The 22,690-nt window shown below is 36.6% G+C and overlaps 1 protein-coding gene across 1 annotated transcript in view; it reads left to right on the forward strand.

Annotated features, from left to right (window-relative positions):
* Nucleotides 1-3,197: 3,197 nt before the first annotated feature.
* HPGDS (hematopoietic prostaglandin D synthase) overlaps nt 3,198-22,690 on the forward strand; it is a 45,760-nt gene continuing 26,267 nt past the window's right edge. Inside the window, exons 1-2 of the mRNA XM_019741098.2 lie at nt 3,198-3,690; nt 4,127-4,292. The gene's annotated coding sequence lies outside the window, so the exon portion shown is untranslated. The remainder of the gene's footprint in view (nt 3,691-4,126; nt 4,293-22,690) is intronic.

Here is a 22,690-nt window from a genome sequence, read left to right on the forward strand (position 1 = left end):
AGAAATATAGATAACTCTTTTAAAGAATTTTATTAGAAATGAGACAAAAAAAAAAAAAAAAAGGATGGTAGTTTTCAGAGTAAGTGAAGTTAAAAGAGAGTGTTTTTAAGAAAGGAAAAAAACAACAGCATGTTTGGATACTGATAGGAAATATTCTGTAGAGAGTGAAAAATTGATAATGTAGGAAGTGGTAGAATTGCTGTTCTCAGGACTTATTAGGGAGAGAGCGGATGGGATCTTTGTCTAAGGAGAGGAACTGGCTTTCTACCGACAGCATGACAGTTACCTATACCAACAGTTGGGAAAGCAGAGTACATGATTACGTTTACTGGTGAGTAGATACCTGTGGTGGTGGGAGACCGCGGAGATGCTGCGGCTATTGGAAATGACAAGATGTAGTCCATGATCCTAGAAGTTAATGGCTGACATAGGGTGATGCACAAGACTATTTGGAGGAAAAGAGTTCAAAAAACTGAGTTTTCTGAGTAGATGAATTAAAGTGCTGTCACCTTTAGTATGCATTACTGATGCTGTCTTTGCTTTGCTCACTCCCACGGGTGAAATCTATTTTTGTTGCCTGTGATTAGGGGAGAGAAGAAATGAACAGTAAATATAAATAGTCATCACTCTTGCTACTCCTACTCTACAAAATATTTAATTCAGAATATTCCAAAACGGGCCAAAACACTCCATTTCTAAAACCATGCACAGAAATATGTATAAGATAGGGAAATACATAAACTCCTACCGTAGATTTATGGTACCTTGTTTAAATGAGCTTTTTCACTGACAGCAAATTTTGAATTTTTCCTATATTTGGCACTTTCAGAAATCTTTACACCCTGATACAATGTACATAGGAAAATTTGGAATGGCTGAACTGTTCACCTCACTTTTATATTGTGAAATGGAAGGTGGGAGAGGAAAATTGGCATGGCTCCTTGAACACAGTCGTATTTTCAAGCAGATGAGTTTTAAGGGAAAGTACATATGAAAGCTAAGCATTAGGAAATTGATTCCCTTTAACCTTTCTATGTTCACATCCACACGAAATGTCTTTGTATGCCCTAGTTTGCGGACTACTGATAGAGACAGTTGAAAATTTAAAACAATCTGGGTCATTAACATTCTGTCTGGGGAAAAAAAAAACCCATCACAGCTCAACAAAATCAAGATGAAATGTTTGGTTCAATTGAAGCACAGGGCAAATGAAAAGAAAAAAAAAGTTTAGAACTCTCCAGAAAAGGAAAAGGCTTTCTTCTTCTAAATGAAGACTAACTCTTATCGTTTAGAGAACATTTCCATTTGGAGTTCATTCTTGAGCTTTTATGATGCTGTATGGCACTTGACTGGCTAGGACAGTAGATCCAGGGATGGCAACAAACCCTCCACCAGAGCAGGACAGACCTAAGAAAACCTACGTCAACTGTAGCAGTTGACAACACAGATTTAGTCTTGCAGGAAAGCCTGTATCCAGGAGTTTCAACTGTCTTCAAATATTCAAGCAAATAGCAAAAAGGGTGTTAGTACAAACTGAAACACCTAGATATCCCAACAGGCTGACGGACTACAACAGAGACTGAAGCAAGGTTATTCACAGCCTGAGTCATATCGACAATCTCCATCATGGAAGCTTATCCATAGGCAGCTGGGCCTTCAGTCAACAAAACCAACAACCTGTAACTTGACTGAGAACTGACCTCTGCAGCTATTACCAAGACATGCTGGTCTTTAGAAGGAAAGGATGACAATTTTTACTGAGAAAAGAGGAACATCTAGTGGAGACTATTTGCTTCAATGGAAATAGAAATTTCAGGACATCTCTGCTCTCAGATAGACCAAGTCTTCCTCTCGTTGTGCTCTATTAACGGGTCTTAATGCACATTCCACTTGAAAGTAGCTGATGGGGAACAGATAGTGGCAATTGCCACCATGAGTCCAGCAACAGTTTGATATTTTGCTACTTTTAAAAGCATCTACATAAATCTGAGAATTATTAATGCAAACAAAGGGTGCCCAAAAATGTATATACATTTTAAGAAAGGAAAACTGTATTAAAATTTTAATACTCAATATATATTAATAACAAAAGAGAAATACAAGTCATGTGTGACTTCTGCAATTACAAGAGGTGCTCAAAGTGGTTACCATCAGCATCCAGACACATCTGATTATGGTGAACTACTGCTTGAGCAACGTTGACCAAAATGTCCACTTGTATACACAATTTTTTGGCACCACCAGTATATTTGAAAGACATTTTATTTATTCTGAATAAAGTTTGTGTTTGATGTGCATATAAACTCCTTATTTAGTTTTAAAACCTCCAATGGTCATATAGATGAGAGACTGAAAACCACTGTTCTAATCCACTTCCTTCCCACCTTCTTATATTATCTTGCTATAAGGAAGCCCCATTCTTCAATGGTCAGTCTTGAAGTATGTCATCTGTATTCATGATTCGAAAACCGGGGTTCCTGGGAGAATTACAAGGAAACCATCTCTACATATTCTGATATGCAATAGAGTAGTAGCTCATGGGCTCCTTAAAATCTTAGTCTAAAGTTTTTATTTCAGAAAGAAACAATATGAAGTTTATGAACACATAATTCAATGAAATGTTTAAGGATCTGTGTATTAAAAAGTGTTTTGTCAAGAGTGTCGACGAAAATTATAAAGATTACTCTGATAAGAGCGCTTTAAAAAATCAGAACATGTATTGGTTTGAATAGCATGATATATAAAAATATGTATTTTTTCAGTTGAAACTCATAAAATTGTTTTCCTTTATAGAAAAGATCAAAGGTTATAAATAAAGTACTGAAGGAAAAAATGATTACCAGCATTTTCTCATCTTAAATCAAAGCATCACCAGAGAGCTATAAAAGTTTCTTTTGTGCTTATCCAAGCATTGGTAAAAACGTTCGTGATTGGAAAAATTCATTTCCAAATACTTTTATGTATTTGTTTAGCCATATGTTTAAAACTAGGCTTCTAACTCTCTCCCTGGATACACCAGTGCACTTACAACAGTGCTTGTTTCCAAAGAAATCTTGGAGAAATTATAAGAAAAATAACAGTAAATGAAACACATACATGTGTGGTTTTCAAACGTAGACAAATTTAACACCAATTGAAGTGCTTGGCTTATTCGCTCTATCTTGAAAGTTTCAGAATAATTTTAATTGTAAAAATTAAAAAGAACATCTAATTGTGTATTAGCATTAAGACATGTATGATAGTCCACAAAGTATTTAAGCTTAATTTACAAACAGTGCTTACACAGGAAAACCTGCCCGAGTGCTGAGTGGAGAGTCTCATTTCCTTCCAGCTGCTGATCTTGAGACATCTCTTCCTCTTCTCCCTCTGTTCCCCCTCTTGCCCTCCACTGATTCTTCTGACCTATCTTCCCAGTTCAATTTTAGTGCAGTCTATGGCAAGAGCTGGGTGAGGGTAAAGCAAGAGGGAAGCCCCTCTCTAACGCTCCTCTTGTCCTCCTCCCGATTCTACCACTGAGCTCATCGTATCTGCATGGTCTCCAGGACGAGTCTAAGCTCTCCTGCCTCATCCAGAAGTTTCCATCAGATCCTACTGCATCACCTCCACTCTAACTCCAAGGGTCCAATGCTTAGGATGGCTTTGCTTTCTAGAAGAGGAAATGTTTGAGGAACAATTCTACATTTTCCTTTGGTATGTAAACAGTCTTACTTCAATCCATTATGAGCAGTACCTGAGAAGTCAGCATTACCATTAAAGAGGTCTTGTATTTCTTTATAGTAAATGCAAATAAATAAGAGACAGAGAAGGGAGTCTTCTTTAGAAAAAAGAAAAAAGTTTGGGGGGTAGAAATGACTGTTAAAACTGAAAAAGTTGTAGATAGGTTAGAATAATCACTTCAAATAAAATAAGGAATAGATATGTTCATTTGGAGATTATCTCTTCCCTCCCTCCCTCTCTTCCTTCACTCCTTTGTCTTAACAAACATTTATAGAGATCTACTATAAACCAGGCACTGTGTTCTGTTCTAGGTTTATAGTTGAAAAGGAAAAAAATTGTGCTATGTTGGTCAAGACTAAATTTTCAGTAGTTTAAAACAATAACGATTCATTTCTTGCTTATGTCAAAGTCTGACTAGAAGTTTTGGATGTGCTGATTGAACGCTCCTGATCTCCTTGGCGTCTGCCTGCCCCTGGATACTCCACATTCGGCATGCTCAGAAGCAAAGAGAGTAAGGGAGAAGAGTCTAAGATCTCCTGCCTCATAGGTTTCTCACTGGAGGTTTCGATCATCCTGTAAGTGGTGTTATTTCTACCATTCCTCTAACCAGAATCCTGCTGTGCAGCTACTGCAAGGGAGGCTGAGACAAGGAAACTCCCCAAATGAACTGAAAGAGGCAGTGAGATGGCCAGACACTAGCTAGCGTCTGCCACATATGCCCTCAAGGAATTTGCAATGATATAATCAGAAGACAATGCAAAGCATAGTTCCTGGAGCTTAGTATTGCTTTCTGTAACTATTTGTTGGATGAAAACGTGAATTCAGAGAGTGACTAGAGGATGACATGTATTGAAGTGAGATGGAGAAAAGTAGTGGGAATAGTGTCAAAAGAAGTTTGATAGGTTTTTAGTGTTTTGGGGGACTTTCTTGGAAATTTGGGTCTGACAATTCTTCATTGTACACCTCTTTGCATTACTAGAGGTAGCCTCAGGGTACTAGAATAGCTACAATTGCTTTGCACTTATTGTGCTGTGCATTGTTATGAATGCTGTCTATGTATCCAACTCATGTAATCTTCACCACAATCTCATGAGATATTATTTTTCCCATAATAATAAGGAAACAGACACAGAAAAGTTAAGAAACTTGTCAGTCACACTTCCATCACTATGACAATGAAAACATTCTCACATATTTCCAAATGCCACGTAAGGATAGAGAACTCACTCGGTTGACAACTAAATAATCATACTGCTATCATCTGGGTTTTTTTTACTGCAGTTGAGAACTCAGTTAATCGGTGCGTTAAGATGAGCTGGCTACTTCTGAGATTGTCCCTTTGGTATTTTGAAATTTCACAACAGTGTGATAAGGAGTGTATTTTTTTTAAATATATTTTCCATTGGATTCATTGGTCTTCTGAATCATGAGGAATGATACCTTTTATTTCTGGAAATTTTTTCAGCCATTACCTCTTTTTTTAAATTTATTTTTAATGTATTTTTCAATTATAGTTGCCGTACAATATTATATTAGTTTCAGGTGTACAACATAGTAATGAACATTTATATCCCATATGAAGTGATCAATATGTATAGTACCCATCTGGCACCACACACAGTTATTGCCATATTATTGACTATATTCCCTATGCTGTTTTTACATCCCCATGACTATTTTGTAACTGCCAATTTGTACTTCTTAATCCTTTTCACCTTTTTCACCCAGCCCAATCCTCCTCCCATCTGGCAACCATCAGTTTGTTCTCTGTATCTATCAATTTGTTTCTTTTCTGTTTGTTTATTTTGTGTTTTAGATTCCACATATAAGTGAAATCATATGGTATTTGTCCTTCTCGATTTGACTTATTACACGTAGCACAATACCATCTATGTTTTCATAAACAGCAAGATTTCATTATTTTTATCAGTCATTATCTTTCTAAATTCCCTTTCCCATTCTCTGTATTTTCTCTTAGTGAAATATCCATTCATTATAGGTATGTAGAGCTTTCTCCCTCCATCCTGTATTTCCTGATCTTTTTCTTTCATATCCTTGTGTTTCTATTTACATTTTTGTGATTTCTTTAGCTCTGTTATGTTCCAGTTTACTAATTATGCTTTGAGCCATTTCAAATCTGCTATTTAGCCAAAAGACTGCGCTTCCAATGACAATATTATAGTTTTCAGTTTTAAAAATTCATTTTGGTACTTTTACAAATTTTCTTAATCAATTATGGTAGTCATTTGCTTTTTCATTATAATTTCATTGAATTATTTTTTATCTTTAAACATACTTATTTCATAGTCTCTTTTGTTATCAATTCTAATATCTGTTGTTTGTAAGATGTGAATACAATTATTTGTTGTTTCTGTTGGCTCTCACTCACAATGTTTAGTTTTCATGTGTATGTGGCGATTTTTTTATTTTGAGCTGATTTTCCTTGGAACTTTATCTTTGAGAATTCTTTGACACCTGAGTTTAATGTGCTCTCTTCCAGAGAGCACTACAACCTGGAATTGCTTTAAATTCAATTTTTGTTCTGTTTTTTTTTCTAGTGGGGGTGACAAAGATAGTGAATATGGATTCTAGGCAAGAAACCATGTGAGTTCAAGCTTGACATTACGAATTATTAGAACTTTTCTTTTGTTTTCAGTCTTCCCAGAACATGGTAGGTATCTCTCTCTGTAAGGACGGTAAATGTTTTCCTAATTCACCTAATAAGGATATTTTCCTTTAAGTGTCCATACTTTATTCCAAGGTCTCAGGTCTAAACTTCTGTCCTGGTCAGAGGCCCAGCTTTATCTCTTTACCACGTGGGTGGTCCAGTAAAACCGAGTTCTCACTTTCCACTTTCTTATTGTTTTTGGCCTCTGAAGATTCCTTAAGTTCTCTTCCAGCATTAATCGGTAATTCTTTTGAAAAATATTTTATATAATATTGTTAGGTGTGTCCTACTAGAAAAGATTTCTGTAAACATCAGTTTGCCATACAACTGGTTTGTAAACCAGTTCTGCCATATTTCCAGAAACAAAAGTCAAGATTAGATATTGTATCAGGGACTAGATCTTAAAGTCTTTGCTAGCTGCATGTTGTACAATCTACTGATGTAAGCTGATGGATTTTATAATATATTTTAGACAATTGTAAATAGACAATGAGAAAACCCTGCAAAGGAACTGTAAATAGAAAATATTAAAATGCAAGCACAGACAGACACAAAAAAATCACAAAGCTGACTTTTCCCCTGCCCTTCTTTGACAAGTAGGTTAAACAAATGATCATCAAATCAGATATGAGAGGAGGAAGTAATCTAATTAAATTAGTCAAGCAAGCAGACCATTTGAGATGAGACATGAATTTAAACCAGGATAATAAACAATAAGCTCTATGCTAAGAATTATACTTTAAGATATTAGATAATTACAGCAATACACATATGATTTTATGTAGAAGAAATACATATTTGCATGCTTAGTTTCTTTTTCCTTTTTTGAGACCACTGCTATAATCAACGCCTTAACCTTTCTGTAGATAATAAAAAAACTACTGAAGGTTTTGAGCTAAACAGTAACATGACCATATTGCTATTTAGAAAGATTAATCTAATTGTAAAATTCAGGATGAATCTGAATGAGCCAGACTGGAGGCAGGAGCCTGGTTGCTACTGATCTAACTTAATATTCAAGATAGCTTCCTCTTTCTGTGTCCTCAAATATAGCTTAATGGCAATTTCTATAAAACCTGAAAAGTCAAATCGGCAGTTACATTGGAATTATCATCAGTTATGGTATGCCAGTGAGGTGGCTTCCATAACTATGCTTTTTAAATCATGACCCAAATTAATTTGTATTTAAAAACTTAACTGTGTTTCATAATCATGAGCAAAAACAACTGATCAAGTATTTTAAAGTTCAAACATAACTTCAAACAAAATTATCAGCAGGACTGGAACACAATACATTCTAATTAATTGAATATTAATTTCACTTTAAGATTATAATTGCTGCAGCCATTGTACTGTGGTGTAGACTAAGAGAATAAAATTTCAAGCAGAAAATTTAGTAAATTGTTTTGGCTTCTGTATGGTATGTTTCATATGTATTCACAAAATTCCTATTCCTATTCCTTGCTTTTGAGGAGATTAAAGTCAGGTAATTAAGGACAGGTTTACCATATTTGTCCTTACAGCACTGCAGTGAAGTAAACAGATGTATGTTCAATATCCCAGTGTTGGACCTTTTTTCACATTATGATTTTTTTTCCTCAGAGCAGCCATGAGACATGGGGTTACATTGCTTTTTATCACGCAGTGTCCAGAAACTGAATATGTGGCTGAAGATCTCTGTCTTTTCTCCAGAACATAGCTATAATTGATAGAAGATTTAGAGTTGGAAAGATAAGAGAAAATAATGATACTAAAATGAAATGCATCTAGAATTGATTTTTTTTTTTTAAAGGTGATAACGGGGCCAGTAAAAGAGACCTTGGCTTGACTAAGCCTGTTTAATGTAGAAACAATGAGGGTGGTCGCATTCTTGGTTAGTCATTAAGTATTTTGGAAGGCTAAAGATGAACAAAAGCAAACAAAACCAACAAAGGAAATCAAGAAGCTAATTTACTTCCTTACACACACACACACACACACACACACACACACAAATGTCAATGATTCTCAGTCAATCGAATACACCCAAACATGTAGATCCAGGGTGTAAAGGTTAAGTGTTAGTTCTACAAGAGTGACGCTATAAAGTAAAACACTGGACTACCCAGCAAATCGATGATAAAAGTAAAAGGAAACTTCCCAGGGTCTAATAATGGCCCTTACTTTGAAAACAAAACTAAGTGATTGTCGTGTCTTAATATATTAGCTAAATATATTCGTGCAAGGATATGATTTTCTCAATATCACCCACTAAGAGTTAGGCCCTTTGTATGTTCTGTGGGTGGGTTTTCTTTATGGGGAACCAGAAATGAATGCTTTAATCATCATTTCCTTCTAATATGTGGGCAGAAATCATATTGAATTTATGTTTTCATCTCTAGAAATTGGCACAGTGCCTGCCTGACACACAGGAGTAAGTGCTTGATAATTTTCTTTTAATGAATTGCAACTTTCTCCATTATAATATTTCTCTCAGCCAAAATAATTATTCGACAGATATGTTATACTAACCAATTATTTATAAGAATTAAGTATCTTTGGGCCAGCCCGGTGGCTCAGGCGGTTGGAGCCCCGTGCTCCTAACTCCGAAGGCTGTCAGTTTGATTCCCACATGGGCCAGTGGGCTTTCAACCACAAGGTTGCGGGTTTGCAACTAACAACGGCAACTGGACCTGGAGCTGAGCTGTGCCCTCCACAACTAAGACAGAAAAGACAACAACTTGACTTGGAAAAAAGTCCTGGGAGTATACCCTGTTTCCCAATAAAGTCCTGTTTCCCTTCCTTCCCCAATAAAATCTTAAAAAAAAAAAAAAAAAAAAAGAATTAAGTATCTTTGTAAAAGAAAGATGCTGTAAGGGCTCCATGCAGACCTGAGGAGTATAAGGACCTTACAGCATTCTGGGAGTTCACACATGTAAAAGGAGGGGGTCTGGTGTGCTTATTCAACCCACACAATGATGAGCTTCTGAAAAAAAATTAACCCTATAATAATTTTTTAAAAAGAGGGAAATACCAAAAGTCAACATTCATACACAACTGATGATGGAAAAAGCATTTTATGATCCTTCCTATTGACACTTATTCTTATTCTCCCTATAAGGAGATACAAGATTGCATGCCTGAATTCTAGATCAGCCATTTTCTAACTGGAAACCTCGTCTAAATTACTTATTTTTTCTGTGCTTTGATTCTCTCATGTGTAAAATACAGATTAGCTGTGAAAATCAGCATGGAAAGTTGTGTTTCCATGAAAGTAAGGCAACTACATAACAAATTATTACATCTCAGTGTCTTTGAGTTTCTAGTTATTGTGATTAAAAATTCAAAGTGCTCTTTTGTGTTGAATAAATTGATTTACATTATTTATACAAGGTGACTGTGTATAATTGTTTTTATTAAGAAATAAATAACATATTAACTACAAAAAAGTATATAAAATAGTGATTATAAAAATACTAATTTCCTGGGGTCGTTGGGAGGATCAAATGAGAAAATACATTTGAAATATTTAGACTATTATCTGACCTGTAGTAGACAATTAATACACGTTAGTTACTACTCTTATTCCTGAAACAATTGTTTAGATAAACGCACCAATGAGCATGTTATTCATTAAGTTCAAATGCCAAAGGACACTTCTGAGCAAGTTAGCACTTCATCACTTATGCAAATTTTTTTTTAAGGACCTCGAGATTGTAACTTCAGAGCACTGCAGCAAATTAACTTTTCCCAGAGAGAACTGACGACCCCATGTGCTCTGGACACAATTGCATAATAGAACCTGTAATTCTTTCCTTCCCTTAACTCTTTATATGTAGCTTGTGTCCTCTGTAAACTATAAATTCCTGGGAGACAAGGATGGACTATGACTGGATTAACCTCTGAATTTCCAGAACCTGTCACAACACCCGGCACTTTGTAAATGCTCACTAGATGTTTTGAATGAATAATGGGATTCATAATTGCCACTTTTTCTCTCTCTCTCTTTTGAATGGTCTCCTGAGTACCAGGTGCACAGAACCATATACCAACTAGGTGTCTCCCTACTCGGGTGCCTCAGTCACCTCAAGGTCAACCTCCTATATCCTTCTGCACTTTTTGATTTGGTGTCATGCAACAAACATCTACAGTATGTGTTTTCACAACATTACTTTCTTTACTGCCTCTGAACTTTGCTTTGCGCTCTCCAGGGCGTTGCAAGTTTCCTCTTAGTCTCGGCACCTTGCCTTTAGTCTTTGCAGTCCTCTCTCTTCACCCCAGAGTCCAAAACGTTCTCCAGCCAGAGCACTCTTTCTAAAATGCAAACCTAATCACAATGCTACTTGGTATAAAATCTTCCAATGTCATCCCAAAAGGTTTGGTAAAATTTTAATCTTTAAGTATGGCATACAAAGCACTTGTTTTTTTTTTTTCTACTTTCTATATCCAGCCTCCCCTTTCCCACGCTCCAGCTTACCCAGACGCCCTGGACTAGTTGCAGTCTCTGACCAGGTTCTCTACTTTCACAGCTCTCAGGCCTTTAAATATGCTGCTTCCACAGCTTGGGGAATTCTTTTCTTCTCTTTACCGCGTCAGCTCTGAAGTTCTGTATCATCTCCTTTCAGAAACATTTTCTAGTCTCTCCATTTGGATTCCATTTTCCTTTCTGTGCTCTCCTTAATACATTCCCAGTTTTATCACTGTCTTTTTTATTTCCTGGTGCCCACTGTGAGACTAGGAGCTCTTGAGGGCATAGAGGAAAGAGCACTAAATGGGGAATCAGGAGAGTTAGCGTCTCTTCTCAGCTTTGCTGCCAACTCTCAGTCCCACCAGAGACAAATTAGGAATGATGCTAGACCTCAACTTTTATTTTCTTTATTCCAGGGCTCACCTAGATTCGTTTTATATGGAATCTCAATAATTCCATAGGAAAAGCTTTAAAATACATTTGTGACATCTTTTATTCTATCGCATTTCTGCAAACGCTGATATCCGTATGACAAAGTCGCTTTAGTAATCCTTACTGACTGCTGGACACAATTGACAAAGAGATCAATACCCAGCAACTCAGCGCAAAGCAACTGAATCAGGAACATTCTTCTACTCTCTGCCATATAATTTTCACTAACTAAAATAAGTACTGTAAAGGCCAAAACCAAACCAAACCAAACAACCAAGAGTTTTATAACATATGAGTATAGGGTGCAAACCCAAGAGAAGAAGTACATACAGGCAGGAAACTTATCAGATGTGCCTGTGTTATAGTTTAGGGAACAAATACAACACTTTTAAAAACAGACTGCCTGGTTTCAAATCCTAACACTTTTGATTATTAGTTGTATGACTGTCAGCAACTCCTGAGCCTCACTTTCCTTACTATCATGTAGGGATTATAATGGTACCACCACCATAGTGGTGTTGTGAGGATTAAATAAATTAATTTATATGAAGTGCTTATAAAATGCCTGGTGCCAGTAAGTTATGTAAGCTATGAGTATTAAGAGGAAATAAAGGACAATAACTTAATCAAACAATAAAATGTGGCCACCGTATTTAAAAAAAAAAAGTCAAACATGATGTTCTAAAGAATTAATCTATTTAATCAGAGATCATTACATAGTAACTGACTGAACTATTGAACCATCATCAATAGTGGTATGCTGCATGGTATGTCATTAATTATATATATGCCATAAGCTATACTGGAAAAGAACATAGGATTTTTCTTTGGGGGAAAAAAATAACCCTAAAGTATCACTGATGAAGAATTGAAAGATTACTTTTGCAATAAGCCTTTTGAATTTAGTTGGATAGTAACCACTTTATGTATAAACAGAATTAAACCCATATTTAAATTATTTTTAAAAAGCTATACTCTGCTGGATATTAAATTGTTCATAATAGAAAATTATTCAAACAAAAACAATGAAACCAAAAATGTTAGTAATGTGTACCTAGACTTAATGCAGAATAGCTTCTCTCCTATGATGAAAAAATCTTGGAAAATGACATTCTGAGTTCATGATAGATATAAACCTGGGTCAGTTTTACATTAAAAACATAGCCACTTGGCTTAAGAACCCTACTTGAGATATTTGACAGTAATCTCCTGGATTATAGGACCATCAACTCTGTATTAAGTGTTGATCCCAGTGGACTAGAGTTGAACATAATTTGAGCTGTGTACATACCTTGGCCTAAAGATGGGCAATGAACCATTTGCCAGTTTTCTATACAAATATTTTTTCGTACGATTTGGACATCATAGAAAGCAGTCCAACATGTTTCAATTAAAAGCAGTCATATGGTATCTCTGGAGGAATGATTTTTGGCAAATACAAATAGAAGTATTGAACACATATGCTAGAAAGGCAATAGGCATTTTTTTGGAGCTAGGGATATGACTTTTAATTCAAAACTGAGCTCAATTTGGACTGTGTATTTATTTACTTATTTTAATGAATCAGTAAGGACATGAGTTATATTTTATGTATCCCACGAATGTTATCCTTCAAAACCCAGCCAAATATACTCAGGAAGATTTTGGCAGGGACATAAGAACCACTGGTATGGTAGTCACTCAAGGCTCAAAGCAAGTAACACAGGATGAAAGTTCAAGCTCAAATTGGTGAATATTTTCAAGCTTTGTTTTATTCAGGATGAACTGTTTTTTTAAAAAACTTTTTATTGTGGTAAAATATGTATAACGTAAAAGTTACCACCATTTTAGCCCTTTTTAAATATACAATTCAGTGGCATTAGTACATTCACATTGTTGTGCAAACTCAACCACCATCCATCCCCTGAAACTTTTCTTCTCATTCCAATGGTTGAGTAACTTTAGAATATATACAGGTTTGGCTTTTTTCAAATTGATTCCCTAAAACTGTCTTTTTGAAGAAATGTTTGATTACTTCACAGTTCCTGAAAAGAATGTGTTTCTGAGTTCACCATATGAGTTCAATTTGTTCAAATGCACGCTTTGCAATTTTTTGTTTTTTTAATTCTCTGCTTGGGAGCCCTAGAAAAGCAGTCCTGATGAGCAGAAAGTTACCTTAGATTATGTTTTCATCCAGTGTAAAACAGTGTTAAGAATCAAAAATAGTGATACCACTTACGTCCTCAAACAATCAGTATTCCACTTTATCAAATGATTTTTGAATCTGCTATCGTAGTGGTCCTATCTTAAAAGGAAGTTTATTTTAAAAGTGTATTTTATTTTCATCTGATTTTCAAAGAAATTAAAACATTTTCCTGGGTGCTGACGCACTGAGCCTCACTGTGCCTCATAGAATTATTGGCCCTCGGTCAACCAGTAAGACTCTAGGTGGTGATTGCTAGGCTTCTGGGAAACCCAGTAAAAGGTTGTTGGCAAAAGGCCTTTTGGATTACACACAGTCAGATATTTTCAACCAGAAAGGGAAATCTGGGAGTCGCTGGGAGCCTGAAAACAGAGCTAACCTAGAGGAAGTAGAACCGGGGGAGGATCTGATCTCCTAACAGCTTCTCAAGCAGAACCTCTCAAGGACCCATACAATTCCTTTTCTCCATAAGCCTGTGTAATTTAGGGTTTCCCTGGAAGAGGGTGCTCACTGAAACCAAAGTGCCTAATTAAAAGCTTAAAAATGAACAAATACTTTGCATATGCTGTTACTGTAGGTCCAGGTAGATTCATATAAACATGTGGTATGATGGAAGAGGTCCCATAATTCTGTTTACCTCTTCCATTGCACGGGTTTCCTCTAATTTGTTTCCTTATTTCTCCAATCCATACTGACCAGAATGATTGGTCACAAACCAAAAATGTCACTTCCCTACTTAAAACCCTTCGGTGATCCCTCACTGCCTTGGGGCATAAAGTCCCCAGCATTTTAGGCTGGTGGATTAGGCTGTCTCAGATCGGTGCCTCCACCCTCACCCTCACCCCTCAGCCCACCAGGCTCCTGTGGTTTACATATTAAATGTCTCCTTCACTCTTACTTTAGTGTCTATTCAAACATTCCCTCTGCCTGGAATGCTTTTCTTCTTCCCTGAACTTTCTCATCTTGAAGTTTGGCTAGTTGTGCTCAACAAAGGGTTATCAACTTGGATGATGTCTGAATTCGAAAGAGAGAATCCAAAGGGGTCTTTTGGTTGCTCTAAATGACCACTAATATACTAAAGATGTGAATGTGCTTGTCCCCCACACCCTGGTTGCATTTAGATATGAAATCAAGGCTTAATTCTGTATCCATACCCAAGAAACAGTGGTAAAGCATGGTTCTGGCACCTGGCAGAGTTCTCAAGGAGAAAGGGGTACATGGAGTTTTCACCGGCTTCTTTATTTTCTGTCTATCAAGTCATGCAAGACCTTTTGTGGGCTGGCCTCTGTCCCCCTTCTAGCTCATCTACTAATCATCATCTCTAGGACTCTGGCCCTGTTCAAGACTAACTCAACGCAAGGCTGCTTGTCTTAGGGAAGATTACCTTCCATCCTCAGCAACCAACCCCCTTTCTCTCGGTTATCTTTTAACTAACTGCTACTAATACAGATACCACCAGATTAGAGAGATAACAGGCAAATTTGAGCCTGGGGCAGGCCATAATTCTCAGATCCAAAAAATAATTCAAAGGACTCTGATTGACTTTCTTTAGTGTCCGTTTGTGCAAACATGTCTTACTTGTACAAAAAAAATTTCTCAGTCACTGTTATTCGCTCCTTTTCCTCGCCATTGCACGTGTAAGGATTGCATTTTAGCAACACCAATTTCTCTCCTGCTGTTTTGTTTAGATTTTTTTTCTCTTGGCTGCATTCTTTATTTTCATTTTCCCTCATCTTAATGTTCTCAAAGAGAGCTTTCACTCTCAATCTGCCTTTTAAATATTAATAAAATTTTCTTGCTTATATATTTTTTTAGATTAAAAATGTAAATAGATTTCTTCCCGTTCCCTAGTGGATTGTCTTACGTATCTCCTGGGTGCATGTATCACACTTTGGGGATCACGCTACAAGGGACTCTTTGCCTGTTTTCAAGCTAATGTCTCCCAGATACAAACCCAGTGGGAACTGGGCTGGGGTCCTGTGAACCATCTTTCTCCTTGGCCAGCTAGCAGCCTGTTAGGCTCTGCCAAGAGACAGCACTAGGGAGAGACTTCGCACTGAAGGAGGAAGGAGGGATTTACTTTTTCTCTTCCTGTTTGCTTGCTGAACCTCCGAGTGTCACCCAGCAACACTTCTTTGCCCGGGAAGTGGCAGTTCATTCCAGCTGTAGCCCTTGATTCCAGTTCTCAGTTTTTCTAACACTCACAAGACCAGCTTCACCATGGCCTCTCAGGGACACTCACGCCAGCTGACTGCTGTCCCCCTCAGAGGTTTGCATCCCAGCCCCATGGTCTCAGGGGTCTGAGTTTCAGCAACACGGGCATTTGCTTCCAGCTTATACCTTAAAATAATGTCAACCCCTTTCACTTTGCTCCTCCAGGTCAGAGGTGGTAACTGCTTCCTGCATAAGCTAACTCCCTGATAGTTTAAGGTCATCTTTATGCCTTTACAGTCCTTTAATACCTAGTTAGTATTTCTTTTTCTTAAGTTCTCTCTGTTAAAATAATTGACATGTGGTCTCCTATTGGACTCTGCCTGGCCCAGGACCCAGTCTTCCTCATGTGATGACTTCAATGCCCTTAGTTCAGGCTTGTCTTGCTGTATACTCTGGCTACCTTAGATTCAAAACACGAAGTTTAGCCTTATAGTCAATATTAATCTCAAAATGACTATGATTGTTCACCTTATGTGTCAACTTGACTGGGCCACATGGTGTCCAATCATTATTCCGAGTGTTTCGGTGAAGGTGGTTTTGGATGAGATTAACATTTAAATCTGTGGACTTTGAGGAAAGCATATTACCCTCCCTAACGTGGCTGGGTTCATCCAATCAAAGGTCTGAATAGAACAAAAAGACCAGCTTCCTTGAGCAAGAGAGAATTCTCCAGCAGATGGCCTTTGGAGTTCACCTGCAGCATCTGCTCTGCTAGTCTCCACCCTGCCAGCCCACCCGGTCCCCTTTGACCTTTGCAACCTCCACAACTGCATGAGCCAATTCCTTCTAATTCTCATTCTCTCTCTCTCTCTCTCTCTCTCTCTCTCTCTTTCCCTCTCTCATTTATCTATATCTATATCTATATCTATCTATCTATCTATCTATCTATCTATCTATCTGCCAAAAAAATGTATACACATTTTAAGAAAGGAAAAAACTGTATTAAAATTATAATACTCGATATATACTGATAACAAAAGATGAATGCAAGTCATGTGTATACATAGTTTTAGCACCCCCTGTATATTATATATATATGTATAATATATATGTATTATATATATAAAATATACATTATATATAATTAATACGTAATATGATAAACCCTGAGAACCCTGACTAATAAATAACTGTTAATTTCTTGCAGAAATATTGATTGTTCTGACTTTGCCTCTTACATACTCTGCTATACTGGCTGGTTTGCTGGAAGCTGTCACTTCTCTTGCCAACCTCGCCAATTATTTATATACAGTGTTCCTAGGATATCTCTTCTCTTGAAAAGGAGCAGTATATTTTCTATATGTTATTTTTTATTTTAAAATTTCTCCTCCTCTTGCAATTGGCTGACAGGATCACACTAATATTTGGTCAGCTATTGCTGCCATACTGCTGCATAACAATGTCTCAGTGGCTGAGAACAACAAACGTTTTAGCGTCCTCACTGGTAAGTAGAGTAGACTACAGGGAAGCTGAGCTAGTTCTGCTTCAGGCTTTGTTTTCATTCTGGGACCAGCGGCTACCCAGGGCGTGTTCTTCTTACTGCAGAGCCCAGGAGCACAGAAAGAAAATCCAAACTGCAAGCATATTTAAAGCCTCTGGTTGTATCACATCTGTGAGTATTACACTGGGCACAGGAAATCACATTGCCAAGTACTAAATAAAACGATGGGAAAGTATACTCTAAAAAAAAAGGTTGTACAAAGATTTCTGTACAAAATATTTACTATGGAGGAAAAGGAAAAATGGCCAAATGAATTGAAGCAAGTCCTTTGTTCTCTTGCTTTTGCCCGAACATTATTATTATATGCATGAAGAGCTAAACCGATTTTTTTCATCCATAGCATATAATCACAAATTTTGCACAGCGACTTGGTAAATTAAATTTACCAATAAAGTTACAAATTTATCACCACCAGCATAACAAATTTCTTTTTCTCACTAAAAAAATGTGCTTTGACTTTGAAAGTTAAAACTATCTCTATTAAGAAACAGAAAATGAGATAGAAAAAGAGAAATAAAGCAGAATCAAATAAAAAGAGAAAGATTATGAGGCAATTCATTTTAAAATGCTCTCTGGATTTCATTGTGGGCCTTTAAAAAGGTTGAATTTTCCTGCGTTTTGCATAGATTGCAAACCTAAACACCTAACACACTTTGTCAGGAATCTGTGTAGCAGATATCACAAAACTCTAATGCAAGGAAAAGATATGTGGCATAATTGATATAGAGCATTTTTATAATGTATAAGGGTCTTCCCAACTGGGCAAGCGCATGGTGGGTGGTGGAGGAACAGCTTCCCAGTTGCTGCTCACAGGCTATGGAAGTTAGAACATGTTCAGGGACTGTACCCCACTCCTTAACATCATCTGAGTTCTATCAGGTGACACTGCCCCTCCCCCATTTGCATATCATCTTCACAAATCACTTTGTTGTACAGATTCTCTCCCCCGTCCATACCTTTGTTCTTGATATACTTTTCATTTTATTTAACCTGGCTAAAAATGCTGGATGTGGCACGTGGACAAAAGATATGATGTAAAGTTTTTCCTTCTAGATCTTCCCACAAACCCAGGCCCCCAGCCATACTACCAATTCTCCATCCCCCACCCCTAACTCAGGGTTGGCTCCGCCCAACTATTCTTATAGAGAAAACGGGAACTTTTCATATATGCATATGTAAATTGCTATTTAGACTACCTGACAAAGGTTGGTAAAGAATACAAAAATATTAAGCTCATATTAAAATGGGTAGAAATCATACTAAGCACTTTGGTCCCAACTATTAGGCAGAGCAGTATTTTTATCAGGGGACAGTGAGTCCAGAACACATTAGACATAGAGAAAAACAGTCTCTGAGGAAATGACTAACGGAAAAAAGATAAGAAACTCTTGGTAAGATTAACCAACATTGTTCAGTTTAACTTCTTTTTTGAAATTTAATTGTGTGTATTTGCAATTCTAGGAGGAAAATGATATTATTTGAAGTACATTAAACAATGAAGTAATTAGAAGTTTTAAACTTGTAAGAAATGTCCCACAACACTCCTTTCTTTATCCTGAAGAATCTTCTCTCTGTGCAGTGGTTATAAACCAAATCTTTGTGAAGCAGCACATTTGGATAGTTGTAAGAGCACAAGCTTATAATCAACAGAACTGAATTTGAGTATAGAACCACTACCTAATAGCTGTATGACCTAGGGTAAGCTACTGAATCACTCCAAGCCTTAATTTTCTCATCTGGGGCTAATAATATCTGCATTATAGATTTGCCGTGTGCCTTAAAAGACCCGCCAACTATCATTATTATGAAATAAGCTTACCCGAATTTGAATCTCACTTTAAGTTTTTATGGAAATTATTTTCCGAAACTACATATTTATAAGATTATTCAATAATTAGACTACTCAATTTTATATCCCCTATCGTGCGTGGTCTCTGTTTCCCCAAGATTCTCCCTACTCTTTTTCATTGAAGACTGAGGGTTGGTCGGTGAGCAGTGGGGGTTGAGAAAGGATAGAGCAACAGGGGTCCAGTGATTTCCTTGCTGACTTTCATCCCACCCCTAACTCTGTCCTAACTCTGAAGTCCACTTTTGTAGGTCATGGGGCCCTGGTGTGTCACGGGTGCTTAGGGATTATTGGGATGGCATCTCCTCAGTATAAGTCCTTCTCCCACCTTTAGGAAAACTAGGGTCATAACTTTCACTATACGGGTTATACATCAAGGGCCACCCTCCACTTGCTTCCTGTCTGCCAAAATATTTTTTGAAATGTTTCCTATACTTGATACCTCCCATTTCTATTTGTCCTTGCTGACTGTTCCTTTTGTATAAGTTTACTATCTTTTCAGTGGGGTTTGGGGATATTATTACCATGAGTTGTTAACATGTCACACTTAATTAGTTGCTTTACAAAGAACAGTTTAGAATGGGGAAAAGATCCAGAATTGTCACTAGGCCTGGAGTTTGGAAGAATTTATCTAAATGGTTAAGTTCGGACATTTAAATGATAGGATTTAAACGAGGTATGAATCATAAAAAAGAGAAAGCAATTTTTAAAATGTTAAGTAAAAGATGTATAGTTTCCGCACATCAGTCCGTACATTTAATTTGAGCATTTCCATCATATAATTCTTAAGATAATTCAGGAAAAAGCTTAAATACTTTTTTTTTCAAGCACATTTTCCGGAAAATTCTCTATCCTTATTCTTTGAATTTGTAAACAGGGCTTAATAAACAGGATACAAAGAATGAGAACTAACTAAACGCTCAACTGGCTTAAGTTCAAACTTCACTTTTTGAACTTCTAAGGGGGTTAAAAGATGCCTTTGACTTTGATAAAAGATGCCTTTGATTTTTTTTTTAATTTAATGCTTTGCATTTGCTAAAATTGAAAAAAAATGAACCATGAACAGCAGCTTAATCTTGGTGGCTAATTTGCTTGAGCTGTGTAACTGAACAGACTGTTGTAGCTCAGAGCTTACTTCTCTCTATCCTGCTGTTTTAAAACAGGCAATAAGTAGAAAGTTAAAATGAAGTAGGATTACCACTACATCCAAAGCAATAAAAGACAAAGATTTGATTCTGAACATTTACAAAAACATAGTAGCATATTAATAAGAAGTGTTAGTCAACATAACATACAATTTCATATGAATTTCTATCCATGTGCAGAAAGGAAAGCCTGTGTTTTCAAATTGAGCCTAACAAAGTGTATGCAGTTAGAAAATCTCCATTAATCTAACGTCTGCTCCTTGGCCTGGCCATTTTGGAAATTTAATGAGGTCGTTCAATATTTCACAAACCAGTGAAAAACCAAAATATAAATGTATTAGAATATGTTAAGAAACACATCTCCAAGGGTTGTATCAAATTATAGAGAACTGGGCCATTTCAACAAAGAGCGTAATCAATAGAAGGATAAATCTTCACGGGCAAGGGAAGATTTCGTTACTTTACTTGGAAACCTGAAAATTGTCTTACAAAGGTTTTTCTTTTCAAGTATTCTTACTCGACACCAAAAAGCACGTGTCATATAAATAAATGTTGATAGGTGACATCTTCTAATGCTGGGACCAGTGTTCAAGACATGTTTGTTGCATGCATGTTGAGTGACAATCTCATGTCAATTACTCATTTACATGTATATTTTTAATCCCTTGATTAAACAGAAGTATTTGATTGAGGAAGGTTGCTCTCTTTCAAAGAACACAAAACTTTGAGAGGAAATTAAATGGATTTTGAGAAAGGAAGGGAGTCGCCAAATGGTAAGAACCACCCTAGCAACAATTAAACAAAGATGCTGTGATCACTGACGTTTGTTACAAGGGCCATAGGGACCATGTTAATATTTAGGAAGCATGCAGTTCTTTACAGAATCTCATTTACACATCATCTTTCAGTGGTGTACAGAGATGACAAATTTTTAACTGTTTATATAAATTCTTCCAAGCCCCAGGCCTAGTGACAATATGGGATCTTTTCCCCAGACTCTTGTGATTCATCCTAATTGTGGCCCATAACTTCCCATGAGCTATTGAAACTGTTTCCATCAACAAAATGTACACAGTGCCAGGAAACATACCACTTAACAGCCTTGTGGACAAGGTCCCAGAATTTTGGAAACAGCTGATATTTTCTCTCCATGTGACTCAGACTCAGGAAGAACCAAAGTACTCATGGAACAAAACTATATCTTAGAGGCCAGAAAAATATTTTTTTAGCTTAACTTTGTTCATTGTTTTCTGGATCTTTTTGTTACATTGGTGTAAATGAAAATTGCTTCTTCTTTGCTTAAACAAACTATATATTTTAATATTCTTGTATAAGTCTGTGCTCTAAAGGATCGAAGCTTCATCTAATTTTCCTAGTCATCTCTTAGAGTTTTCCTTTCACTAGAGTTGTTTGCCTTGTAGACACAGGGCAGCAGATGTTACTTGTGTCAGCAGAAACAGGATTTCCTTTGTTCTAAGCAATTTCCTCTCTTTGCATTACAGGCCAGCGTGAAAGGCCAGAATTTTTTCATATTTGATATGAAGGCATGCAAAATCAATTTCTAGAATAAAGTGGTGAAAAAACCTGCTTAGGAGAAAGAATTTAGATCAGAAATTTACTTGACATGTACAGTAAGCCTAAAGAACGTTGAATAATCCTAAGAAATAGTGTCAGCAAAAGGAAGCCTGACAGAGTAAGAAATACACGAGATATACATATATGTCTAAATATCTATCACTGTTAAATAACGGATCTGGCTTGCTGGTTTTGAGACCTTGGCAAATTAAAACGTTGAGTGAGTACCAGGTACATGAGCCACACAAATTATCAATGTTTGCTATTATCAGTTCCCTGTAGTCCTGGAAGGTTTCTGACACATTCTTATTCTCCAAAATCTCCTATTTTTAGACTTCATGAAGAAAACACACATCTTTAGATTAATATATTTTCAAAATATTCAAAAATACAAATACACAAATCATTTTAATAGCTACATTTTGGTTGCTTGCTTCTTGATAACTTCTAGGAGACTGCTTTAATCTCACCAAATTTTTTTCTTAAATTACACTTTTGTTTGCATTACGTTAGTGCTTGTAAAAAGTAAGTTCATCCTGTGACCTGGGCTTATCAGAGAGAGTGGCTTGCATTGATCCGCGTATTTTGTCTTTGTTGCTAGTTTTGGGGACAAAGATAATTTGTGCGCCTAGAACTATGTGTGACTTGGGACTATCATTCAAGTTATCATGTAAGACAGAGAGAGTCTTCAGGGGGAAAATTATGTCATTGAATAATTGAACAGAAAGGGACTTCAGAGGTAACTAGGCAAACTCTTTTATTTTCCAACAACGGAGGTTGGAAGACGAAATTAGACTCTTTGGGTAAAAGGACAGGGTAAAAGCAGAGGTGGGATTTAACGCATGGCCCTTTCTTCTACATTGTATGTTATAATGATACAGAGGGGACATTAATTGATTCTGGAAAAAAAGTAAAAACAAGTTCATTTACTCTATTTTAATGCTTATTTTCCCTATTCTTGAC

This window comes from Rhinolophus sinicus, linkage group LG02 (genome assembly GCF_036562045.2).
Source record: "Rhinolophus sinicus isolate RSC01 linkage group LG02, ASM3656204v1, whole genome shotgun sequence".
Taxonomy (NCBI): Eukaryota; Metazoa; Chordata; class Mammalia; order Chiroptera; family Rhinolophidae; genus Rhinolophus; species Rhinolophus sinicus.